We start from the raw sequence: 27,159 nt of genomic DNA, 5'->3' as shown, positions 1-27,159 counted from the left end.
AGCGGTGGTCCTCTGGCACTTAATATTATTTAAGTTAAAAAAACAAAAAACAAAAACAAAAACAAAAAACGGGTCTTGGTGCTCAAAAATGTTTGATTTGCATATTCTCATCCCCTAACCCCAATATTTTCATTATTTCCTCACATATGAAATCTTACTAGCATAAAGGTAATTTCGTATTAAACAAAGTGGATTGAAATAACATTGGTAAAAATAATCAATCACCATACTTTCAATTTTTGTTCTGCTTTCCTATTAGAAACCACTTGGATACAAGAGAACAGAGGACAGACTCATGGAAATGCTTGAAATGACAAGAAGCTCCCACTCAAGCTCAGCATTCAGTCCTGGACAGGGTAAGACCAGGCCACTTTGACATCTGTGCCAAAGAGTCTACCAGACAGAATCCTCTGACTGATCCCTGACTGAGCCATAGGAACTGGCTAGAAAAGCCTTCACATCCTCAATACATTCTTCACGTCAGAATACTTGACAACCATTGATATCCATCTCTCGTTAACTTGCTCCCCAGCCAACCATTCTTCAACAAATTCAAAGGAGTAACTCATGCAAGCACAGAGAAAGGGGTGTTCACTACACACATCCATGTGCGAAAAAGACAACTGGTATTTCTTGTTTGGGCTATTTCAAATGAAATCCCTTCTGCATGACCTCCACAAACCAAAGGAAAATATTTGTGAAATTCCCACGTAGAAGACAAGATACACTTGCCAAGGAGGCAGTGGCAAGAATTTTGACACTCCAAATGTAGAGTGTGTGTTTAGGAAGCAGTCACAGTTTCCATGAGAGAGTCCCATGAAATCAATTAGGAAGATCCATGCTCTAGCCCTACCATGCAAGTGATGTGACTTGAAAGAGTCACTTAGTCTTAGTAACCATCATCACTAACAACTAAGTCAATGAATAAAGGTCCTCAGGTGCCAAGCTACAAAATGTGGGATGAGCATGGATGAGGATGGGTGGGAGAAGTCTCCAACTCTAACACAATTAGGGAAGGATGTGCTGACCTCAAGTGGCTGGGGGGCTGGGATCCTGCCACAGAGGGGGATTCCAAACCTCACATCCCCTGACCCAGGCCAGAAGACCAGGTAGAGTCCAAGGACCCTGGGGTGGCCCAATGGCAATAAAGGTCAAAAGGAACTAGGGATCTGCCTGGTCCCTCAATCCCCTACTCTGAGCAGGGATGCATGACGAGGCCAGAGGCCATCCACAGCAATCTGCCTTTACAGGAAAACAGGGACTGCAGGCTGCCTCTGGCTCACTGAATCAGGGTGGTGTTTTCATAAAGCAAGACCACTTCCTCACATTTGACCAGCAGCTCATGTGTTGACAGCACAATGACTGACTTGACTCAGGCCCTGATGAATGAAATAGAAAATTCATAGCAAACCCATCTTTAGCTCTTCCACATCATCAGGGGCTCTGATTCAATTCCGTCCAGAAAGGTGTCTGAAATGATTTCTAAACATGCTGGGGACTCACCTCTGTGTGGAACTTTTCAGGAAAAAGGGGATCAAATCTCATGAAGCAACTCTTCTCTCTTCTAGCCCATGGGCAATGCAAGGAACCTGCATGATACCAGAGGCTCACTTCTCTCTTCTCATGTCTTCTGGAAAGGATTCGTTAATGCTTCCTGCAAGGTGAAGCAGAAGCCTGCATCCCCAGCTGCACAGAAGTGTTTTAGGGCAGTGTCTCCCTTAAAACCCAAAAATAAAAAAAACAGGTCATTCAACAGGCACATGGATTCGAGTACATGTTCAATGATCCCTCCTCCCTGGAGCCTTCCACATGCCCATCTTCCACATTCACAGAGCAATGCTTGGCCATTCTCAAGACCAGGAGACCATGATGCTCCTCACCAGGAAGTCAATAAGGAACATGAAGAGAGCAGCATGGATTGCAGAAGGTGGCACATCAAGGATCTTCAGCTCTGCTGCTAGAACACAAGAGCTTAACTTCAGTATTGACTTTTTGCCAACTACCAAGTACGATAACAGTGTCAAGCCCAATATGCAGATATGCAAGTAGTAGGTGACACCCCGCATCCATTCACAAAAGTGGGCAACATCTGCATCAGAACAAGGAAGTATCTTACCCTTACTCATAAAAATCATCAGAAACAAAATAAAATGGATGCAAGACTTCTCATTTCACTATTAGGTAGCTGTTGGAATTCCCTATTAAATAATACCTCCTCCAAAATAAAAAGTATCTCAGACATGTGTCAACTATTCAATGGATGACATTTTAAAAACTATGGACTTTACTTAATATTTATGTATGCTATATCCCTGCCTAAGGCTCTATGAGAAAGGAGCACATAGAATTGGATCTTTGAAAATCTCACATTTGCTGATAAATATTACTGCTGATCTCAGGCATGGCGAAGTGAAAAGTGGGACTTTGGATATTCCAAGAATGCTATGTTGTGGGATTGGTGTCCCTGATTCATACATAGCATATGGTTTCTATGAAATCCAGTGAGGGAGCAGGAGTAACGAAGCTGATTGCACAGATGACCTCAGGGAATACTGACAGATAGGCCAAATGAAAAATATGCTCCAGCTAACCATTGGTATTTGGGCTTCTGATCCCAGTCCTGTTTTTAAAAAAGGTGCAGACAGGCAGTGTTCATTAAAAACTGTCTACCATGTAAAAGTGGGTAATTTAAATGGCATCTAGTTACACATCTGATAGAATGGTCTGGCAACATATGAATTTCATTCTAACAACAACAACAACAACAAAACATAGAAAATGAGACATAAAGATAAAACCTTGTCTTCACCAGGATGCCTAAAAATAGGTTTTATTTGGCTCATGCAAATAAATATATTTCAATAGAATTTCTGATTTCTGAATGAATCCATTCAACTTCATACTGCACAGATCACAAGGTTTTCTTTACAGAATATTCTCTTCTTCTTCTTAAAGCCTCTAATAGAAAATGTCTCATAGGACATAGGAGGGGAATGACCCAAAGGATGAGAGAATGGCTGGAACCGTTCTCAAATGTGCCCATGTAGCCTAAAGTTTGAAGGCATCTAATTGTACTCTAAAACAATTATGAACCTATTCGATCCATTATTAATAAATATCACCACTTTACCACTTGAACCAAATCACAGAAAATTGGAAACAGATGATCATTGGCTTTGATACCTTTACTTCTGTTTCATTACTCAGAGTCGATCAACTCTATACTTCAAGTGACACAGATTTATTACAGAATGCCTAAGATCCTAAGGATCTATTTTAGCTCAGCCCATGGTATTGCTTCATTATTTTATTATTTTGTAAGTAATAAAATATAACTTCATGTTGGATGATATATTCAAGCCATGAATATATCATCCAACATTGTTCTTCCCAAAATATTAGCCCAATTTCTGCGCGCGCTCACTTACTGTTCAGGAATTTTACTAATTGTTTGAAGGTTCTAGAGGACCTGTTAGACTCCTAATGGACAAACCATACAACATACTCCAGAGAACGGACGAGTGCCATAAGAAGAAAATAAGGTCAGCCTACAGCAATGGGCAGCTGCCTGCCCTCGGCTGGGAGGAGCCCTGGCCATGGCACCAGGGCTGCTGGGCAGCAGAAGCCTCCACAGCCCTGCAGGGAGCCTGGAGCACAGCTCTGCCTAACCATGCTCAGCCCTGGACAGATGCACATGAGTTCCCATCACAGGCTCGAGTGTGACAGTCCCAGGTGCATGCCTGTCATGCCAGCCACCAGGGAGGCTGAGGCAAGAGGAACGTTTGAGGTCAGCCTTGGCAACTTAGACCCCGAGGCAAAGGGGAAATACTTTTACAGGGGTCTCTGAGGGTGTAGCTCAGGTAGGTCACTTGCCTCACAGGCTCAAGGCCCTGGGTTCAATCCCCAGAACCCACGTACACACAAAAAGTGAACTTGGAATATTGTTTAAAATGATGGGTCAGGTACACACAAGGACTTCAATATGACCTCTCAGAGGAGCTCAATTTGAGATCAGACTGAACAAAAGACCACCTGGACCATTGACTCAGTGTCTGAAACCCTCTGTGAGCATGAGAAGCACTGCTGGCAAGACACCAGAGGGCCAAAGCACTTGTGCCCCCTGCAGGGGCGTCTCTTGTCTACCGCCAAAGACTGTTCCCCTCCTGGGGCAGCTGAGAGCAAGCTGGGCCTTGGAGCAAGGACTAGTGCTTTAGATATAGACTATGCAAGCAAGGGGCAATGTCTTTAATAAAACTAAAATTAAAAAGTCACATTGAAAAAATTTTAAAAAGAAGAAAATAAGGTGAAGTAGAGGAAGCCCATTTTCACAGGAAAAAATCCCCCAGTGAAAAGCATCAGAATAGATACCAAGAAAAATACCAACAAAAACAGTGTGCTCCCACTATGTATCTACTCAACCTGCAAAAGTTAGAAAGCTAGATAATACAATCCTGGCCACAGGTAGAGCTATGCAGAAGAGCCACCTGGCAGTGCTTAGTCAAAGAAGTAAACATGCACACTTTGATCTAGAAATTCCACCTGTGTGTAAACCAGGTGGTGCTTAAGCAGTTTCACAAGGGGACATGCACAGGGAAATTTATCCTCAGGTTCTTATAGAGTTGTCTGTGCTTACAGGGAGTTGATGGTTGTCAAGATGCCCACAGCTGCGAAAGTCAAAAGCTAAAAAAATAATAGATGCCAACCTGGATATATTAATAATCCCGTATCTATGATCACCTTCATAAGGTAGCTTCCCAACTTCTGTGTGGAAGTGAGTTTCTCCTTGGCCCTTACACTGTTGTGGAGACCACTAGGAGTTCAGCTTTGTGCAGGATCATCTGACCTGGACTTTTGGCAAGACCTGTACAGCCCTCACACATGCTCAGATGCTACAGGACTTTTCAGACCAGTCCAGACAACAGTAGGCATCCATTCATTGTCTGCACTCTACAGATTCCTAGATGCACGACATTCATTACCATCAAATGCAGAATTTTCATCAAAAACTAATATATATATATCATTCCAATCTGAATCAAGAAAATCGGAAATATCCCCAAATCCAAAGAGTGGATCCCCATTGTGATGCTACAAGTTGAAAATTCCACAGCTGACCTCATGGGATGGTTCACAGTCAAAAGACAGCTGCATGAAAAATATTACATGACCTTCCTGCTATGTGAAAAGTGGCATGTGAAGTACACATGCATGTCTTCCTCAGACATGGGTTCATTTGCAAGACACCTTGTGCAATTGAAAATACTCCAAAAGGGGAGAAATCAGAACCATGTCTCCAAAGTATTTCAGCAGAGACCAACTCCATCTGTCTATCTATCTCTCAGTGAGTGTGTGTGCTCTTGTGTGTGTTTGTGTGTCTTTGTTTGTGTTTGTACCATCATAGCTGATACTTCATTGCCCCCATTGGAAAACTGACTCAGATAATGCCATCTGCCAAACTCCTAAAAACCAAAGTTCTTGCTGATAGAATGAAGCATTCCTTCCTGTTGGTTTGGATGTGTCCTTTAGGAATCACTGCTACATTTAGTATACTCAAATCATCACAGTAGATCAGGTAACAAAAACATATATATTTTAAAATAATAATAATATATTAATGGAAACAACAAATACAGGATAGAGTAACAACTGTGTTACTAAACAAGGTCAAGGACAATGGCAAACTATAGATTCAAACTTTGAAGAAAATAGTAATCAATGTAAATATTCCTGGGCTGCCTCAGCCCCGCCCAGGCACACAGCCCCAGAATGGTTTTGCAAGCATCCTCAGGAGGGCTGGAGCCTTCTTTGCAGGACGAGAGGGAGGTTGAGGCTCGATCCACCCATCATTCTTTTGGGAGAGGCTCCTTTTCCTCAGCACAAAGTTGGATTTTTTGTGAGGATTCTTGGCATAAAATACGTTGGCCTCTGCTGGAATCCTCAGCTCTGGGGAGAGAGGGGTGTACAAAAAGAAGGTGGCACTCAGGAGGTGCTCCCTAGGACACGCCAACATCTGAGAGCCTGTGCCAGAAAAGGCCAGAGCCACACACCTGAGAGCTCTCCAATTCAGCACCAATACCAACAAAGACAGCCTCCACAGTCCTCCCTGAGGAAGAACTAGGCAGAGCACTTCAACAGACCTAATGTCTGTTCCTACCGAAGGCTTTGGACTCCAGAATATCTCAGGTCCTCTTGCATCTGCCAAAGCACACCACTAGGGTTTGCATCTGAAATCTCCCACAAAAGGCTCCTGTGCCGAAGATTCAGTCCCCACATGAGCCATCTTCATAGGTGGATTTGGAGGGAAGCATTGGATGGTGAGTGCTCTGATGTCAACATGAAATTCTCATTCAAGATGAATACACTACTGGGGGGTGGGAGGGACTGGAAGAAAGGTTGAGCATGGTTGGAGTAAGACCTAAACAGGGTTGTGCCCTGGGCAACAGTACCTTGTTCCTGTTGGCTCCACTGAATCCTCATTCTCCAAGGAGAGGTCCTCCCTCTCCATCTTTCTCTCTCTCCCTCTCTGCCAGCCTCGTTCTCTCTCTCCCAGTCTATGCCTTTGTGGCAAGGGCTGAGGAGCTCTCCACTGCCACACACTAGAGCTTTATGGACAGCCTCAGTGCACAACCAAAGAGAAAGCTATGAAACCCAGAGAAAAAAGGCCTAGGATTCCTCCTCTGAGTTATTTTCCACAAGTATGGCCACAGTGAGGACAGGCTGACCAGCACGGATACCACGTTAGAGCCATGCTTCTGCATTGGTGGAGCCCGCCTCCATGTGAACCAGGCTTCTGAGAATGGAGGCCACATTCCAAATACTGCCCTACTGAGAACAATGGTTCCAAAGACCAGCAAAGGGACTGCTTCCCTCCAACATGGTGTATGGCCCAGTTGTGCCATGACCCCGAGTGGGGGAATACAACAGCCGCTTCTCCTTCCTCTGAACATGTGTTTCCTGTCGCCCTCCTCTAACCTAGAGCCTGTTCTCCATCCCTTCTGGGTTGGATGTGGAGATCTCTGCTATGAATTTCTTAGGCTACCAAGGCCCCAGACAGACTTCCTCTTCCATAGACTCTACTAACCTAACAGTAGGTTAAGATAGGAGACAAGTGATCCTAGAACTCATAGGGATGGTGGTCTTCAGGGTACATAGGCTGGGATAATGGCTGCTGTGGTGTTTGGCTCACAAAAACCAACCAACCAACCAACGAAAAAGCGCTGGCATTATTATCAGATGAGCTCTGTGGCTACGTGCTCAGGAAGCCCTCATCTGACTTTAGTTAGGGATCACAACCTGGCTATTGTGATCACTCCTTGCCTAGTGGACTCAGGTGTGTAAGACCATGGAATTTATGCAAAAACAGATGATTCAGGCTGTCTCCCAGGCTGTGTTTTCTTCCCAATTTCATCCTGTTACTGCTTGCTAGAATCCTGGCAATGCTCTGCCCAGGCAGTGGTTTTTTGGTCACACAGAAGGCTTTCAATAGTACTGCTTCAGTCCACAAAATGCCAGTTCCCTCTTTAGCCCATGCATTCCCATGTTCCTTTGAAACCACTCCTATCCCAGACCATGAAAACATACTGCTCCTGGAGAGAGGCTTTCCTCCTCACTCCTCAAAGATGTCAGCTTTGGATGCCTGTTCATGTCCAGGGGAGGGCACCTGGTGGGGAGCCGCAATATCCACCGGGGTATACCATTGGACCTCAAGACCTTCCACCAGCAGAAGTGCAGTTGGCTTTGTGCACGAACCCAACACACCTGTTGGAGTGTTCTTGGGGGTCAGAGACTACTCTTTGTTGCTAAGAGTTGACCTGAGTCCACATCCTGACCCTTGCTCTCTGCTATCTGATTGTCTCACTTACTCTGACGGCGAGAGATGATTTGGCCCAGCTCATAATCCTCTGGATTCTCCTCAGTAAGGAAGTGTAGGTCGAGGGCGCTGCGGATGACGACAGGAGCCCTATCGTGGCAGGTCACCTGGAGCAGCATGGGAGACAGGCCTTCAGGAAATGGGCCTTGAAGTGACTACTCAAGGACAGTGGGCAGGGGCATTCTGGAGGCACCTCCACTCTAAATACAAGGGCAACATCCATGACCCTACTACCCGAGGCTGACCTCCTGCTCATCGTGTGGGCTCTTCCCACAGGCTACTAGCCCAATCCTTGTACATAGGACTTCCTGGGCCTGCCATTGCTCTTTGTGGAGCTGCACTCCTCTCGGAGTGAAAGGACCCCACTACCTGCATACAGATGCAATCTCATCCCACAAGTTGGGAGGAATGGGACAATAGCCTCCAAGATCCCAGGTCTGCCCGAGGATGCAGGCGGCATTGGGAATGGCCTAGGCACAAAACCTAGAGGCTTTGGTCTGGATTGCCAGGGCCAAAAACAGACCCAGGAACATGACCACACACAGGAGAGCTGAAAGATAGCCACGAGAGCTCCTGGCCTCCAGAGGCTCAGTGCTGGCTGGGATGTAGGAGGGCACCTCATCCGGCAAGGGTGGTCATTGGGTTACCTGGACATTTAGTGTGCTTGCTCCACATTCATATCGACTCTGCAGAGAGACTCTCTCAGCTCCTTGTTCAAGGAACATGGAGAACCTCACACTGCTGTCCTCCTCCATAGACGTCAGCATCCCATACAAGGGAACCTGCAACCTAGTTCCTGTCCTATTCTCATCTGTCACCCATACCTGTCCCTGCCCTTCTGGACTGCATGCTGCCACCTGACACACAGACTCCCTCAGACATGGCAGTGGACAAGCTGCTGCACTCGCTCATCTCAGCTCCAGCCCTTCACACTGACCTCTCCCTTCTTGATTCCCATCTATCCTCCTGATCATCCAGAAGCTCCAAATTCAAGAGGGCATGAGTAGTCCATGGTATTGGACCAGTGTCTGCTCCCCACCCAGGTGTAAGCACCACGGGACACCCCTGCTCCCAGGCTTACCAGAACACTCTTGGCCATCTCTGGACTTTGTGTTTCTAAGTGGACACAAATTAAGCAGGTGTCTCCCACCTGCTTGTGGGAAAGCGGCCTGGAGGACTTGCAGGTTGATTCTGAGAACTGTGGGGGATGGAACATCAGCAAACCCAGAAACAGAAAGCCACCCCAGACTGTCAGTTGGCTCTATGGGCTTCCAGCAAATATGTCCAGGTGCTGAGGCTTCTTATTTCCTCAGGTCGGAGTGGAATGGCAGCACATGCACAGCTTGAATAAGGTAGGTGTTTACCTCCTTTCCCTTGACCTGGGGGCGTTTCCTCACGATGAAATATTGTATTCCCAGATTCATGGACAGACACACGAGTGAGTGGTCAGAGACCTTGATTTCTGCAGAGCGAAGTGGAGAGAATTGTTAGGTGGCACTCAAGGATTATACCACAAAACACCCACAACCCCTGAGAGTCTCCGCCAGGCCCATCACACTTTGGTATTTTGGGGCCAAGGCCCACTTTCTCTTGGCTGTCAGTTATCCTGAGCCCACTGTGGATCATGTCTCCCCACTGTCTGATTGTCCTACTTACTCTCATCCTCAGACATCATATACAGCAGCTCAAAGTTGTCCACATCCTCATGCTGCAACAAATTTTGGTCCAAGGCCCTGCAGATGAGGCTTGTCACCGTCTCCTGAAAGGTCACCTGGATCAGGGTGGGACAAATGTCATCAGAGAATGGCTTTTAGAAGAGCTACCCAGAAGACTGTGGTCAAACATTCAGGAGAAATCTCAGCTACATATACAAGGGCACAATCTTGTTATCCTGCTACCTGAGTGTGTCCTCCATATACCACCTGGGTTCTTGCAATGTGCTACTAGAACAATCCTGGTACAAATATCTGCCTGTACCTGTCATCTCCCCTCCCCCTGGGGAGCCACATTCCACTCATGTCAAAGGACCAAACTGCCTATGCACAGACACACTCTCATCTCACTGAGATGAGAGCAATGGACCAGGGATCTGCGCACCAAGTGTGATCTGGGATGCAGGCTGCCTTTGTGGGTGGAAGAGGCAGATGCACTGAAAATTTGGGTCCTGACTGCCACGACACAAAACAGACTCAGATACAAGAGTGTGCACTTGAGTGCTTCATGATAGCTTTGAGAGGCCCTGGCCTCTGGAAGCTCGGTGCGGGTCTGGTTGTAATGATGTACTTGACTCAGCACTGGCAGTCACTGAACATGTCTCCTCTGCAGCTGGACACCTGCAGCATTAGCGTGTCTACTGCACATCCATAGAAATTCTGCCAAGAACCCCTTTAGCTCCGTATTTACATACATGCAAAGCCTAACATTCCGAAGCTTTGGCATGACCCCCCTGGTGATCCCGACCCCAAATTCCTACACCTAGTCATGCCAAGGAGGTTCTCTTCCCTGCCACCAGGAACACATCCCCTCCTACACATGTGACAAGTCACTGCCACCTCCTCTGCTCCAACTTCACTCATTGAGAATACCAAGTTCTAGGCACTGCAGCCTGCACCCTGGACATATCTCTGCCTTCATCTGTCCACAGCACTTCCGTCTGCACTTCTGGCCTGCAAAACCCACAATACACAGGCCCACTCACCACTGAAGCTGGGCATGCTGATGCTCTCCCTCCTCAGGTCAAGCCCTTAAGACGGACCTCTCTCTTCTTTATTTCCCACCATAGCCCTGGGGTTGGCTGTGTCTCCTGCCTTCCACTGTGTGGACACCCAGGAGGCAGCCCTGCTGTCGGGCTTACCGGGATGCGCTTTGTCTCCCTCAGGCTCTGTCCCTCTAGGAGGACGTGAACAACGCGGCTGTCTTCCACCTGCTCGCTGGAGTGAAGCAGTGAGGAGCTGCTACTCACAGCTGCTGGGGTCCTGGATGCCACTGCCACACAAGGTTCCAAGAACTGTGGGGGATGACAACATCAGCAAAGCCCAGCAACTGCACCCCACCCAGCCTGGCAGTTGGCTCTGTGGGCATTCTACAACATCCATCCAGAACCTGAGGTTCTTGTCCCCTTGGAGGATGTGGAGTGGCACCAGGAGTAAAGACTGAAGAAGGTGGCTGTTTTGGGAACAAGAGATCCAGCACCTGCTGGGTGGGGATGAAATCCCAGGAGATTAACCCCATGTTGCTGCTGAAATGTAGGTTCCTCCCACAAATGACAGGCAGGAGCTCATTCCTAAGCTGGTCCTGCCTGTAAGGTTCAAGGCTCTGAACCCTGAAGGGCTCCTCCGTGTTCTGATCATTTTCACCCTGGGTTGGGACCAAGAATGGTGGGTTCAAAATGGAAATGGTGACAAACAGAAAAATGACTTGTGCCAATACACTAGAGTCAAAGCACAATGGGACAGTTCCCATCAGTACAAACACACACACACACACACACACACACACACACACACACACAGAGTCAGAATAGGAGTCCTGGGCCATTCATCAGGGATCAGACTAGAGGGCCTGCTGGGCTCACCTGCCCTGTGCTACTCACTGTTACTCTTGAGCTCCTCTGCAACAATCGCCAGAGGCTCTGGCGTCTAAGATGAAGCCTCACCCAGTGTATCCACAAAAGAGCTAGTTGGCCCCCCTGAGATTCCTGGGAGCCTGAGGCTAGGCATTGTCTGCAACCACAGGAGAACATCCTTCTCCCTCCAGTGGCTCCAACCAAGTGAGCTCGGATGGCTTGGTCAGTGAAGTGGGTGCCTGGATACCAGGGTTCCATGTTCTGTTTGATCCATTGTCAAGGCAATGATGTCATTTCCTGTGCCCATACCTGAGCCTCTTTTCACATAAGACCACTTTCAACAGCCCTATGGGCTGCCGATTTCTCCTCCATGCCTACCCATCTCAGGTGCGCAGGTGTTCACCAACAACTACCCAAACATCCCCACCAGCATCTGCCCTGCTTGGTGCCACTAGAGTTCCAGCTTGGAGCCTTCAAAAATGCATTCACAACCAGTCCTTCCCTCTCAGCAGCTTTTGGACCCTGGTCCCATCATTGTGCAACTCATGGTGTGCCCAGTCTTTTCTGGAAAGTAGGGTAGCATCTAATCTCTAGGGTTTATTGTGTCTATTGGCCCACAACACCCTCTGTTCTCTCTGAAACCAGAGATGGGACTCACAGGTGGCTAAAGCACAAATGTAGAGATGGGATACTCACAAGAAAGGGAGAGACAAAGAATGCACCCTAACTCCATCAGGCCTGTGTCCCACACAGGGACATGGCCAATGTCCGTCCCATCGTGGCTGCAGTTCCCTCTCTACACCATGGCAAGTTGGAGGGGACTGAGATGCAGAGGCTGCTCCCCTCTGCCATACAACTTCCCAAGGCTTCTCCTAAGATTTCAAAAGGGCCAAGTGTGTCTAGTGTTGGGGTCTCACAGAGACTCCGAGGTACCACAGCATCCTGCTGCCCAGAACCGGTTCACCCCTCACCTCAAGGGGGCTCAGCCTCTGGATTCATGGGAATTGAAGTGGGTACAGGTGATGGGATATCACCTCCAAGACTGAGTTATGCCAAGTCCATGACCCCTGTCTGCATCCCTGTCTCCAGCACCACTCCCCCCTCTCTCTTTCCTCCTCAGAGCAAACAAATCCATTTAGCAAGTGTGTCCTGTGATAAAGACATGACGGTCACCCATCCTCTCATTACAAAAACACTGAGGCTCAGCCAACATGGATCCTACAGGGAACACAGGCATAAACTCAGACTCCGATCCTCCCAGCCGAGCCTCAGTGGAGCCTGGACTCCCAGCCTCCTGAGTCAAGGAAACAGAGGTTCCTAGCCGAGCCACCTTGGATGCAGCCGCACACAAACTGAACTCATCAATGCCCCTTGCTCTCAGTTGTGAGTAAGAGGGGAAGTGGTGTTTCACAACCCTGGACATCAAGGGCAGTCTCCAGGCTTTGGGGTGTGCCCTGGCCTCTGTCTATCTGCCCAGGCTCTCCAACCCACACTGGCCTCTTACCCAACCTCCTCCTAGGGCCAAACTCAATCCTGCCTCTCAATTTCTGCTGCCTTCCCCAACACACTGCTCCCCAAAATGAGCAGGGCTGGCTCTCGGTTATCATGCTGGTGCCAGCAGCAATGCCACCCCACTGACATAATTCTGAGCCCCAACCTAGGCACTCCAGCTGTCTTTGCCACACCTGGCCTGTTTGGGCTCTGGCTCTTGCTCTTTTCTTTCATGTGCATGTGTTTTGAGGTTTTGAGTTTCTCCCACTGCAGAACTGCAGCTGTGGCAGGGTAGAGCTCATGAGGGTGACATTCTGAGCCACATCCAATCCCATCAGGACTGTTCACTGGGGTGACTGCTGGAACACAGTGATGAGTGAACACATGGGAGGTGGTTGGACCCACCTTGCCTCTGAGTGGCTTCCTTTCAGGACAGGAATGTAGGCATGGGAGCCCCTGGCGTGGGATGCTTTGCACAAGGCGTGACCATGGGCTCTCTTTCCTGGCAAAAATGGCTCCACTCAGCATGGAGAGCACTGTCATTCCTGGTGGCTAACAACAGCCCTGGACCCCAGAAAGGAACCCACACTCAAGATTAACGTCTGAGTGTGCGTGTCCTCGAGGAAATGAGGTCTCCTGATCCCAGGTGCAAAGGGGTAAGTCCTCTAACTCCAGGGGCCATGAAGGGACATCTGAGTTTCCCTTGTCCTTCTTTCCCTCTCTAACTAACCACAGTTAGGACCCTGGCCTCATTCCCCAGTGAGGATCATTAGGCTCCATAAAGGACAGTCTCTAAGATGCTCAGTGGACCAACACCCTCTGCACAACCCATAACCCTATTCACCCAAGAGGCAAGAGGATTTCTATTCAGGAAAACCAGGAAAGGGAGAGCCTTTCTCAAGGACACAAGGACATTAGTGAGTGAGGGAGTGATTAATGGATGGAGAACTATTTCCAACACCAACTTGCAGGAGCATATATGGCCCCCTGGAGAATTCTGCAGTGTGTTGGTGATTAAGGAGAACGTGTGAATTCAGGGGTCACTAGGTCCTCTCAGCCATAAGGAGGGAAACTGCCATAAAGGAACTAGGACAAGGGTGCGAGGAATGCTCACTGGTGGGAGATCGGAAGGAAGGAAAGTGTACTCATTAGAAAAGTGTCGCCTGAAAATTCTTAGCCAGCCAAAAGTCGTGCGAACTTGTGTGGGAAAAGAGTCTTTGCACAGTGATGAAGCTAAGAGCTCACATGATGGAACACAGCATCAACTGGGACCAAATCCAATATCTGATATTCTTGTAGGAAGAGGAGAGTCTGGACCCAGATACCAGGGAGACTGGGGGATACCGGATATGTGAGGTTGGAGCCAGGGCGGGATGCCCATATGGGAACCACAGATCGTGGGCAGCAATAGGAGAGTGGGCAAGGGCTGGGAGAGTTGGGGAGACAGTCCCCTTGAAACCTGGGAGGGGTTATGGCACTGGGACAGCCCAACACCTACTGTGTTGAGCCTCTGGAGCTCAACGGAAGACACTTCCTCTGTTGTCGGCCACCCAGTTAACAGAGTTTGGTTGCAGCAGCCTAGGACCCAGCTGAAGGTCTGAGCATGTTGGCCATGCAGGTTGGATCTGGACCACAGACACCCTCATCAGAGATTGTAGGGTCTCAGCCCTGAGGCAAGACAGGCACTAAGTCAGGCCAGGTGGGGAAACGGATAGGCACACACTCTGGGGGCTGGTGCCTGTGTTACTGGGAGCACTTCTGATCGCAATTCCCTGATCTGCTGCCAACACAGGCTACAGAGGAGGGTACAGAAACACAGACCACGGATCTGCCCCACTCAGTGGGCCCAGGCCAACACCACACCCAGCAGCCTCGTGCCATACCCAATGAGTCTCGAAGCGGCCCCCTCTTCCCATCCTGAGAGCTCTTCCCTTCCTCATGTGCCAATAGCTCCCTACTGTCACTGGCAATATCTACTCTGTGAGATGTCAACATCCGTGGGTACTGTTCTCTCATCCCAGGACAGTGTGGTCCCACACACCCTGGTGAAATGGGCCACCTGGAGGCTGGACCTGGAGGTTGTTGAGGCTGAATGGCAGCGGTGGTCCTCTGGCACTTAATATTATTTAAGTTAAAAAAAAAAAAAACAAAAACAAAAAACGGGTCTTGGTGCTCAAAAATGTTTGATTTGCATATTCTCATCCCCTAACCCCAATATTTTCATTATTTCCTCACATATGAAATCTTACTAGCATAAAGGTAATTTCGTATTAAACAAAGTGGATTGAAATAACATTGGTAAAAATAATCAATCACCATACTTTCAATTTTTGTTCTGCTTTCCTATTAGAAACCACTTGGATACAAGAGAACAGAGGACAGACTCATGGAAATGCTTGAAATGACAAGAAGCTCCCACTCAAGCTCAGCATTCAGTCCTGGACAGGGTAAGACCAGGCCACTTTGACATCTGTGCCAAAGAGTCTACCAGACAGAATCCTCTGACTGATCCCTGACTGAGCCATAGGAACTGGCTAGAAAAGCCTTCACATCCTCAATACATTCTTCACGTCAGAATACTTGACAACCATTGATATCCATCTCTCGTTAACTTGCTCCCCAGCCAACCATTCTTCAACAAATTCAAAGGAGTAACTCATGCAAGCACACAGAAAGGGGTGTTCACTACACACATCCATGTGCGAAAAAGACAACTGGTATTTCTTGTTTGGGCTATTTCAAATGAAATCCCTTCTGCATGACCTCCACAAACCAAAGGAAAATATTTGTGAAATTCCCACGTAGAAGACAAGATACACTTGCCAAGGAGGCAGTGGCAAGAATTTTGACACTCCAAATGTAGAGTGTGTGTTTAGGAAGCAGTCACAGTTTCCATGAGAGAGTCCCATGAAATCAATTAGGAAGATCCATGCTCTAGCCCTACCATGCAAGGGATGTGACTTGAAAGAGTCACTTAGTCTTAGTAACCATCATCACTAACAACTAAGTCAATGAATAAAGGTCCTCAGGTGCCAAGCTACAAAATGTGGGATGAGCATGGATGAGGATGGGTGGGAGAAGTCTCCAACTCTAACACAATTAGGGAAGGATGTGCTGACCTCAAGTGGCTGGGGGGCTGGGATCCTGCCACAGAGGGGGATTCCAAACCTCACATCCCCTGACCCAGGCCAGAAGACCAGGTAGAGTCCAAGGACCCTGGGGTGGCCCAATGGCAATAAAGGTCAAAAGGAACTAGGGATCTGCCTGGTCCCTCAATCCCCTACTCTGAGCAGGGCTGCATGACGAGGCCAGAGGCCATCCACAGCAATCTGCCTTTACAGGAAAACAGGGACTGCAGGCTGCCTCTGGCTCACTGAATCAGGGTGGTGTTTTCATAAAGCAAGACCACTTCCTCACACTTGACCAGCAGCTCATGTGTTGACAGCACAATGACTGACTTGACTCAGGCCCTGATGAATGAAATAGAAAATTCATAGCAAACCCATCTTTAGCTCTTCCACATCATCAGGGGCTCTGATTCAATTCCGTCCAGAAAGGTGTCTGAAATGATTTCTAAACATGCTGGGGACTCACCTCTGTGTGGAACTTTTCAGGAAAAAGGGGATCAAATCTCATGAAGCAACTCTTCTCTCTTCTAGCCCATGGGCAATGCAAGGAACCTGCATGATACCAGAGGCTCACTTCTCTCTTCTCATGTCTTCTGGAAAGGATTCGTTAATGCTTCCTGCAAGGTGAAGCAGAAGCCTGCATCCCCAGCTGCACAGAAGTGTTTTAGGGCAGTGTCTCCCTTAAAACCCAAAAATAAAAAAAACAGGTCATTCAACAGGCACATGGATTCGAGTACATGTTCAATGATCCCTCCTCCCTGGAGCCTTCCACATGCCCATCTTCCACATTCACAGAGCAATGCTTGGCCATTCTCAAGACCAGGAGACCATGATGCTCATCACCAGGAAGTCAATAAGGAACATGAAGAGAGCAGCATGGATTGCAGAAGGTGGCACATCAAGGATCTTCAGCTCTGCTGCTAGAACACAAGAGCTTAACTTCAGTATTGACTTTTTGCCAACTACCAAGTACGATAGCAGTGTCAAGCCCAATATGCAGATATGCAAGTAGTAGGTGACACCCCGCATCCATTCACAAAAGTGGGCAACATCTGCATCAGAACAAGGAAGTATCTTACCCTTACTCATAAAAATCATCAGAAACAAAATAAAATGGATGCAAGACTTCTCATTTCACTATTAGGTAGCTGTTGGAATTCCCTATTAAATAATACCTCCTCCAAAATAAAAAGTATCTCAGACATGTGTCAACTATTCAATGGATGACATTTTAAAAACTATGGACGTTACTTAATATTTATGTATGCTATATCCCTGCCTAAGGCTCTATGAGAAAGGAGCACATAGAATTGGATCTTTGAAAATCTCACATTTGCTGATAAATATTACTGCTGATCTCAGGCATGGCGAAGTGAAAAGTGGGACTTTGGATATTCCAAGAATGCTATGTTGTGGGATTGGTGTCCCTGATTCATACATAGCATATGGTTTCCATGAAATCCAGTGAGGGAGCAGGAGTAACGAAGCTGATTGCACAGATGACCTCAGGGAATACTGACAGATAGGCCAAATGAAAAATATGCTCCAGCTAACCATTGGTATTTGGGCTTCTGATCCCAGTCCTGTTTTTAAAAAAGGTGCAGACAGGCAGTGTTCATTAAAAACTGTCTACCATGTAAAAGTGGGTAATTTAAATGGCATCTAGTTACACATCTGATAGAATGGTCTGGCAACATATGAATTTCATTCTAACAACAACAACAACAACAAAACATAGAAAATGAGACATAAAGATAAAACCTTGTCTTCACCAGGATGCCTAAAAATAGGTTTTATTTGGCTCATGCCAATAAATATCTTTCAATAGAATTTCTGATTTCTGAATGAATCCATTCAACTTCATACTGCACAGATCACAAGGTTTTCTTTACAGAATATTCTCTTCTTCTTCTTAAAGCCTCACATAGAAAATGTCTCACAGGACATAGGAGGGGAATGACCCAAAGGATGAGAGAATGGCTGGAACCGTTCTCAAATGTGCCCATGTAGCCTAAAGTTTGAAGGCATCTAATTGTACTCTAAAACAATTATGAACCTATTCGATCCATTATTAATAAATATCACCACTTTACCACTTGAACCAAATCACAGAAAATTGGAAACAGATGATCATTGGCTTTGATACCTTTACTTCTGTTTCATTACTCAGAGTCGATCAACTCTATACTTCAAGTGACACAGATTTATTACAGAATGCCTAAGATCCTAAGGATCTATTTTAGCTCAGCCCATGGTATTGCTTCATTATTTTATTATTTTGTAAGTAATAAAATATAACTTCATGTTGGATGATATATTCAAGCCATGAATATATCATCCAACATTGTTCTTCCCAAAATATTAGCCCAATTTCTGTGCGCGCTCACTTACTGTTCAGGAATTTTACTAATTGTTTGAAGGTTCTAGAGGACCTGTTAGACTCCTAATGGACAAACCATACAACATACTCCAGAGAACGGACGAGTGCCATAAGAAGAAAATAAGGTCAGCCTACAGCAATGGGCAGCTGCCTGCCCTCGGCTGGGAGGAGCCCTGGCCATGGCACCAGGGCTGCTGGGCAGCAGAAGCCTCCACAGCCCTGCAGGGAGCCTGGAGCACAGCTCTGCCTAACCATGCTCAGCCCTGGACAGATGCACATGAGTTCCCATCACAGGCTCGAGTGTGACAGTCCCAGGTGCATGCCTGTCATGCCAGCCACCAGGGAGGCTGAGGCAAGAGGAACGTTTGAGGTCAGCCTTGGCAACTTAGACCCCGAGGCAAAGGGGAAATACTTTTACAGGGGTCTCTGAGGGTGTAGCTCAGGTAGGTCACTTGCCTCACAGGCTCAAGGCCCTGGGTTCAATCCCCAGAACCCACGTACACACAAAAAGTGAACTTGGAATATTGTTTAAAATGATGGGTCAGGTACACACAAGGACTTCAATATGACCTCTCAGAGGAGCTCAATTTGAGATCAGACTGAACAAAAGACCACCTGGACCATTGACTCAGTGTCTGAAACCCTCTGTGAGCATGAGAAGCACTGCTGGCAAGACACCAGAGGGCCAAAGCACTTGTGCCCCCTGCAGGGGCGTCTCTTGTCTACCGCCAAAGACTGTTCCCCTCCTGGGGCAGCTGAGAGCAAGCTGGGCCTTGGAGCAAGGACTAGTGCTTTAGATATAGACTATGCAAGCAAGGGGCAATGTCTTTAATAAAACTAAAATTAAAAAGTCACATTGAAAAAATTTTAAAAAGAAGAAAATAAGGTCAAGTAGAGGAAGCCCATTTTCACAGGAAAAAATCCCCCAGTGAAAAGCATCAGAATAGATACCAAGAAAAATACCAACAAAAACAGTGTGCTCCCACTATGTATCTACTCAACATGCAAAAGTTAGAAAGCTAGATAATACAATCCTGGCCACAGGTAGAGCTATGCAGAAGAGCCACCTGGCAGTGCTTAGTCAAAGAAGTAAACATGCACACTTTGACCTAGAAATTCCACCTGTGTGTAAACCAGGCGGTGCTTAAGCAGTTTCACAAGGGGACATGCACAGGGAAATTTATCCTCAGGTTCTTATAGAGTTGTCTGTGCTTACAGGGAGTTGATGGTTGTCAAGATGCCCACAGCTGCGAAAGTCAAAAGCTAAAAAAATAATAGATGCCAACCTGGATATATTAATAATCCCGTATCTATGATCACCTTCATAAGGTAGCTTCCCAACTTCTGTGTGGAAGTGAGTTCCTCCTTGGCCCTCACACTGTTGTGGAGACCACTAGGGGTTCAGCTTTGTGCAGGATCATCTGACCTGGACTTTTGGCAAGACCTGTACAGCCCTCACACATGCTCAGATGCTACAGGACTTTTCAGACCAGTCCAGACAACAGTAGGCATCCATTCATTGTCTGCACTCTACAGATTCCTAGATGCACGACATTCATTACCATCAAATGCAGAATTTTCATCAAAAACTAATATATATATCATTCCAATCTGAATCAAGAAAATCGGAAATATCCCCAAATCCAAAGAGTGGATCCCCATTGTGATGCTACAAGTTGAAAATTCCACAGCTGACCTCATGGGATGGTTCACAGTCAAAAGACAGCTGCATGAAAAATATTACATGACCTTCCTGCTATGTGAAAAGTGGCATGTGAAGTACACATGCATGTCTTCCTCAGACATGGGTTCATTTGCAAGACACCTTGTGCAATTGAAAATACTCCAAAAGGGGAGAAATCAGAACCATGTCTCCAAAGTATTTCAGCAGAGACCAACTCCATCTGTCTATCTATCTCTCAGTGAGTGTGTGTGCTCTTGTGTGTGTTTGTGTGTCTTTGTTTGTGTTTGTACCATCATAGCTGATACTTCATTGCCCCCATTGGAAAACTGACTCAGATAATGCCATCTGCCAAACTCCTAAAAACCAAAGTTCTTGCTGATAGAATGAAACATTCCTTCCTGTTGGTTTGGATGTGTCCTTTAGGAATCACTGCTACATTTAGTATACTCAAATCATCACAGTAGATCAGGTAACAAAAACATATATATTTTAAAATAATAATAATATATTAATGGAAACAACAAATACAGGATAGAGTAACAACTGTGTTACTAAACAAGGTCAAGGACAATGGCAAACTATAGATTCAAACTTTGAAGAAAATAGTAATCAATGTAAATATTCCTGGGCTGCCTCAGCCCCGCCCAGGCACACAGCAACAGAATGGTTTTGCAAGCATCCTCAGGAGGGCAGGAGCCTTCTTTGCAGGACGAGAGGGAGGTTGAGGCTCGATCCACCCATCATTCTTTTGGGAGAGGCTCCTTTTCCTCAGCACAAAGTTGGATTTTTTGTGAGGATTCTTGGCATAAAATACGTTGGCCTCTGCTGGAATCCTCAGCTCTGGGGAGAGAGGGGTGTACAAAAAGAAGGTGGCACTCAGGAGGTGCTCCCTAGGACACGCCAACATCTGAGAGCCTGTGCCAGAAAAGGCCAGAGCCACACACCTGAGAGCTCTCCAATTCAGCACCAATACCAACAAAGACAGCCTCCACAGTCCTCCCTGAGGAAGAACTAGGCAGAGCACTTCAACAGACCTAATGTCTGTTCCTACCGAAGGCTTTGGACTCCAGAATATCTCAGGTCCTCTTGCATCTGCCAAAGCACACCACTAGGGTTTGCATCTGAAATCTCCCACAAAAGGCTCCTGTGCCGAAGATTCAGTCCCCACATGAGCCATCTTCATAGGTGGGTTTGGAGGGAAGCATTGGATGGTGAGTGCTCTGATGTCAACATGAAATTCTCATTCAAGATGAATACACTACTGGGGGGTGGGAGGGACTGGAAGAAAGGTTGAGCATGGTTGGAGTAAGACCTAAACAGGGTTGTGCCCTGGGCAACAGTACCTTGTTCCTGTTGGCTCCACTGAATCCTCATTCTCCAAGGAGAGGTCCTCCCTCTCCATCTTTCTCTCTCTCCCTCTCTGCCAGCCTCGTTCTCTCTCTCCCAGTCTATGCCTTTGTGGCAAGGGCTGAGGAGCTCTCCACTGCCACACACTAGAGCTTTATGGACAGCCTCAGTGCACAACCAAAGAGAAAGCTATGAAACCCAGAGAAAAAAGGCCTAGGATTCCTCCTCTGAGTTATTTTCCACAAGTATGGCCACAGTGAGGACAGGCTGACCAGCACGGATACCACGTTAGAGCCATGCTTCTGCATTGGTGGAGCCCGCCTCCATGTGAACCAGGCTTCTGAGAATGGAGGCCACATTCCAAATACTGCCCTACTGAGAACAATGGTTCCAAAGACCAGCAAAGGGACTGCTTCCCTCCAACATGGTGTATGGCCCAGTGGTGCCATGACCCCGAGTGGGGGAATACAACAGCCGCTTCTCCTTCCTCTGAACATGTGTTTCCTGTCGCCCTCCTCTAACCTAGAGCCTGTTCTCCATCCCTTCTGGGTTGGATGTGGAGATCTCTGCTATGAATTTCTTAGGCTACCAAGGCCCCAGACAGACTTCCTCTTCCATAGACTCTACTAACCTAACAGTAGGTTAAGATAGGAGACAAGTGATCCTAGAACTCATAGGGATGGTGGTCTTCAGGGTACATAGGCTGGGATAATGGCTGCTGTGGTGTTTGGCTCACAAAAACCAACCAACCAACCAACGAAAAAGCGCTGGCATTATTATCAGATGAGCTCTGTGGCTACGTGCTCAGGAAGCCCTCATCTGACTTTAGTTAGGGATCACAACCTGGCTATTGTGATCACTCCTTGCCTAGTGGACTCAGGTGCGTAAGACCATGGAATTTATGCAAAAACAGATGATTCAGGCTGTCTCCCAGGCTGTGTTTTCTTCCCAATTTCATCCTGTTACTGCTTGCTAGAATCCTGGCAATGCTCTGCCCAGGCAGTGGTTTTTTGGTCACACAGAAGGCTTTCAATAGTACTGCTTCAGTCCACAAAATGCCAGTTCCCTCTTTAGCCCATGCATTCCCATGTTCCTTTGAAACCACTCCTATCCCAGACCATGAAAACATACTGCTCCTGGAGAGAGGCTTTCCTCCTCACTCCTCAAAGATGTCAGCTTTGGATGCCTGTTCATGTCCAGGGGAGGGCACCTGGTGGGGAGCCGCAATATCCACCGGGGTATACCATTGGACCTCAAGACCTTCCACCAGCAGAAGTGCAGTTGGCTTTGTGCACGAACCCAACACACCTGTTGGAGTGTTCTTGGGGGTCAGAGACTACTCTTTGTTGCTAAGAGTTGACCTGAGTCCACATCCTGACCCTTGCTCTCTGCTATCTGATTGTCTCACTTACTCTGACGGCGAGAGATGATTTGGCCCAGCTCATAATCCTCTGGATTCTCCTCAGTAAGGAAGTGTAGGTCGAGGGCGCTGCGGATGACGACAGGAGCCCTATCGTGGCAGGTCACCTGGAGCAGCATGGGAGACAGGCCTTCAGGAAATGGGCCTTGAAGTGACTACTCAAGGACAGTGGGCAGGGGCATTCTGGAGGCACCTCCACTCTAAATACAAGGGCAACATCCATGACCCTACTACCCGAGGCTGACCTCCTGCTCATCGTGTGGGCTCTTCCCACAGGCTACTAGCCCAATCCTTGTACATAGGACTTCCTGGGCCTGCCATTGCTCTTTGTGGAGCTGCACTCCTCTCGGAGTGAAAGGACCCCACTACCTGCATACAGATGCAATCTCATCCCACAAGTTGGGAGGAATGGGACAATAGCCTCCAAGATCCCAGGTCTGCACGAGGATGCAGGCGGCATTGGGAATGGCCTAGGCACAAAACCTAGAGGCTTTGGTCTGGATTGCCAGGGCCAAAAACAGACCCAGGAACATGACCACACACAGGAGAGCTGAAAGATAGCCACGAGAGCTCCTGGCCTCCAGAGGCTCAGTGCTGGCTGGGATGTAGGAGGGCACCTCATCCGGCAAGGGTGGTCATTGGGTTACCTGGACATTTAGTGTGCTTGCTCCACATCCATATCGACTCTGCAGAGAGACTCTCTCAGCTCCTTGTTCAAGGAACATGGAGAACCTCACACTGCTGTCCTCCTCCATAGACGTCAGCATCCCATACAAGGGAACCTGCAACCTAGTTCCTGTCCTATTCTCATCTGTCACCCATACCTGTCCCTGCCCTTCTGGACTGCATGCTGCCACCTGACACACAGACTCCCTCAGACATGGCAGTGGACAAGCTGCTGCACTCGCTCATCTCAGCTCCAGCCCTTCACACTGACCTCTCCCTTCTTGATTCCCATCTATCCTCCTGATCATCCAGAAGCTCCAAATTCAAGAGGGCATGAGTAGTCCATGGTATTGGACCAGTGTCTGCTCCCCACCCAGGTGTAAGCACCACGGGACACCCCTGCTCCCAGGCTTACCAGAACACTCTTGGCCATCTCTGGACTTTGTGTTTCTAAGTGGACACGAATTAAGCAGGTGTCTCCCACCTGCTTGTGGGAAAGCGGCCTGGAGGACTTGCAGGTTGATTCTGAGAACTGTGGGGGATGGAACATCAGCAAACCCAGAAACAGAAAGCCACCCCAGACTGTCAGTTGGCTCTATGGGCTTCCAGCAAATATGTCCAGGTGCTGAGGCTTCTTATTTCCTCAGGTCGGAGTGGAATGGCAGCACATGCACAGCTTGAATAAGGTAGGTGTTTACCTCCTTTCCCTTGACCTGGGGGCGTTTCCTCACCATGAAATATTGTATTCCCAGATTCATGGACAGACACACGAGTGAGTGGTCAGAGACCTTGATTTCTGCAGAGCGAAGTGGAGAGAATTGTTAGGTGGCACTCAAGGATTATACCACAAAACACCCACAACCCCTGAGAGTCTCCGCCAGGCCCATCACACTTTGGTATTTTGGGGCCAAGGCCCACTTTCTCTTGGCTGTCAGTTATCCTGAGCCCACTGTGGATCATGTCTCCCCACTGTCTGATTGTCCTACTTACTCTCATCCTCAGACATCATATACAGCAGCTCAAAGTTGTCCACATCCTCATGCTGCAACAAATTTTGGTTCAAGGCCCTGCGGATGAGGCTTGTCACCGTCTCCTGAAAGGTCACCTGGATCAGGGTGGGACAAATGTCATCAGAGAATGGCTTTTAGAAGAGCTACCCAGAAGACTGTGGTCAAACATTCAGGAGAAATCTCAGCTACATATACAAGGGCACAATCTTGTTATCCTGCTACCTGAGTGTGTCCTCCATATACCACCTGGGTTCTTGCAATGTGCTACTAGAACAATCCTGGTACAAATATCTGCCTGTACCTGCCATCTCCCCTCCCCCTGGGGAGCCACATTCCACTCATGTCAAAGGACCAAACTGCCTATGCACAGACACACTCTCATCTCACTGAGATGAGAGCAATGGGCCAGGGATCTGCGCACCAAGTGTGATCTGGGATGCAGGCTGCCTTTGTGGGTGCAAGAGGCAGATGCACTGAAAATTTGGGTCCTGACTGCCACGACACAAAACAGACTCAGATACAAGAGTGTGCACTTGAATGCTTCATGATAGCTTTGAGAGGCCCTGGCCTCTGGAAGCTCGGTGCGGGTCTGGTTGTAATGATGTACTTGACTCAGCACTGGCAGTCACTGAACATGTCTCCTCTGCAGCTGGACACCTGCAGCATTAGCGTGTCTACTGCACATCCATAGAAATTCTGCCAAGAACCCATTTAGCTCCGTATTTACCTACATGCAAAGCCTAACATTCCGAAGCTTTGGCATGACCCCCCAGGTGATCCCGACCCCAAATTCCTACACCTAGTCATGCTAAGGAGGATCTCTTCCCTGCCACCAGGAACACATCCCCTCCTACACATGTGACAAGTCACTGCCACCTCCTCTGCTCCAACTTCACTCATTGAGAATACCAAGTTCTAGGCACTGCAGCCTGCACCCTGGACATATCTCTGCCTTCATCTGTCCACAGCACTTCCGTCTGCACTTCTGGCCTGCAAAACCCACAATACACAGGCCCACTCACCACTGAAGCTGGGCATGCTGATGCTCTCCCTCCTCAGGTCAAGCCCTTAAGACGGACCTCTCTCTTCTTTATTTCCCACCATAGCCCTGGGGTTGGCTGTGTCTCCTGCCTTCCACTGTGTGGACACCCAGGAGGCAGCCCTGCTGTCGGGCTTACCGGGATGCGCTTTGTCTCCCTCAGGCTCTGTCCCTCTAGGAGGACGTGAACAACGCGGCTGTCTTCCACCTGCTCGCTGGAGTGAAGCAGTGAGGAGCTGCTACTCACAGCTGCTGGGGTCCTGGATGCCACTGCCACAGAAGGTTCCAAGAACTGTGGGGGATGACAACATCAGCAAAGCCCAGCAACTGCACCCCACCCAGCCTGGCAGTTGGCTCTGTGGGCATTCTACAACATCCATCCAGAACCTGAGGTTCTTGTCCCCTTGGAGGATGTGGAATGGCACCAGGAGTAAAGACTGAAGAAGGTGGCTGTTTTGGGAACAAGAGATCCAGCACCTGCTGGGTGGGGATGAAATCCCAGGAGATTAACCCCATGTTGCTGCTGAAATGTAGGTTCCTCCCACAAATGACAGGCAGGAGCTCATTCCTAAGCTGGTCCTGCCTGTAAGGTTCAAGGCTCTGAACCCTGAAGGGCTCCTCCGTGTTCTGATCATTTTCACCCTGGGTTGGGACCAAGAATGGTGGGTTCAAAATGGAAATGGTGACAAACAGAAAAATGACTTGTGCCAATACACTAGAGTCAAAGCACAATGGGACAGTTCCCATCAGTACAAACACACACACACACACACACACACACACACACACACACAGAGTCAGAATAGGAGTCCTGGGCCATTCATCAGGGATCAGACTAGAGGGCCTGCTGGGCTCACCTGCCCTGTGCTACTCACTGTTACTCTTGAGCTCCTCTGCGACAATCGCCAGAGGCTCTGGCGTCTAAGATGAAGCCTCACCCAGTGTATCCACAAAAGGGCTAGTTGGCCCCCCTGAGATTCCTGGGAGCCTGAGGCTCGGCATTGTCTGCAACCACAGGAGAACATCCTTCTCCCTCCAGTGGCTCCAACCAAGTGAGCTCGGATGGCTTGGTCAGTGAAGTGGGTGCCTGGATACCAGGGTTCCATGTTCTGTTTGATCCATTGTCAAGGCAATGATGTCATTTCCTGTGCCCATACCTGAGCCTCTTTTCACATAAGACCACTTTCAACAGCCCTATGGGCTGCTGATTTCTCCTCCATGCCTACCCATCTCAGGTGCGCAGGTGTTCACCAACAACTACCCAAACATCCCCACCAGCATCTGCCCTGCTTGGTGCCACTAGAGTTCCAGCTTGGAGCCTTCAAAAATGCATTCACAACCAGTCCTTCCCTCTCAGCAGCTTTTGGACCCTGGTCCCATCATTGTGCAACTCATGGTGTGCCCAGTCTTTTCTGGAAAGTAGGGTAGCATCTAATCTCTAGGGTTTATTGTGTCTATTGGCCCATAACACCCTCTGTTCTCTCTGAAACCAGAGATGGGACTCACAGGTGGCTAAAGCACAAATGTAGAGATGGGATAATCACAAGAAAGGGAGAGAC

The sequence above is a fragment of the Urocitellus parryii genome, chromosome Y (assembly GCF_045843805.1).
Source record: "Urocitellus parryii isolate mUroPar1 chromosome Y, mUroPar1.hap1, whole genome shotgun sequence".
In the NCBI taxonomy this organism is placed as follows: Eukaryota; Metazoa; Chordata; class Mammalia; order Rodentia; family Sciuridae; genus Urocitellus; species Urocitellus parryii.
This window is presented reverse-complemented; position numbering follows the sequence as displayed.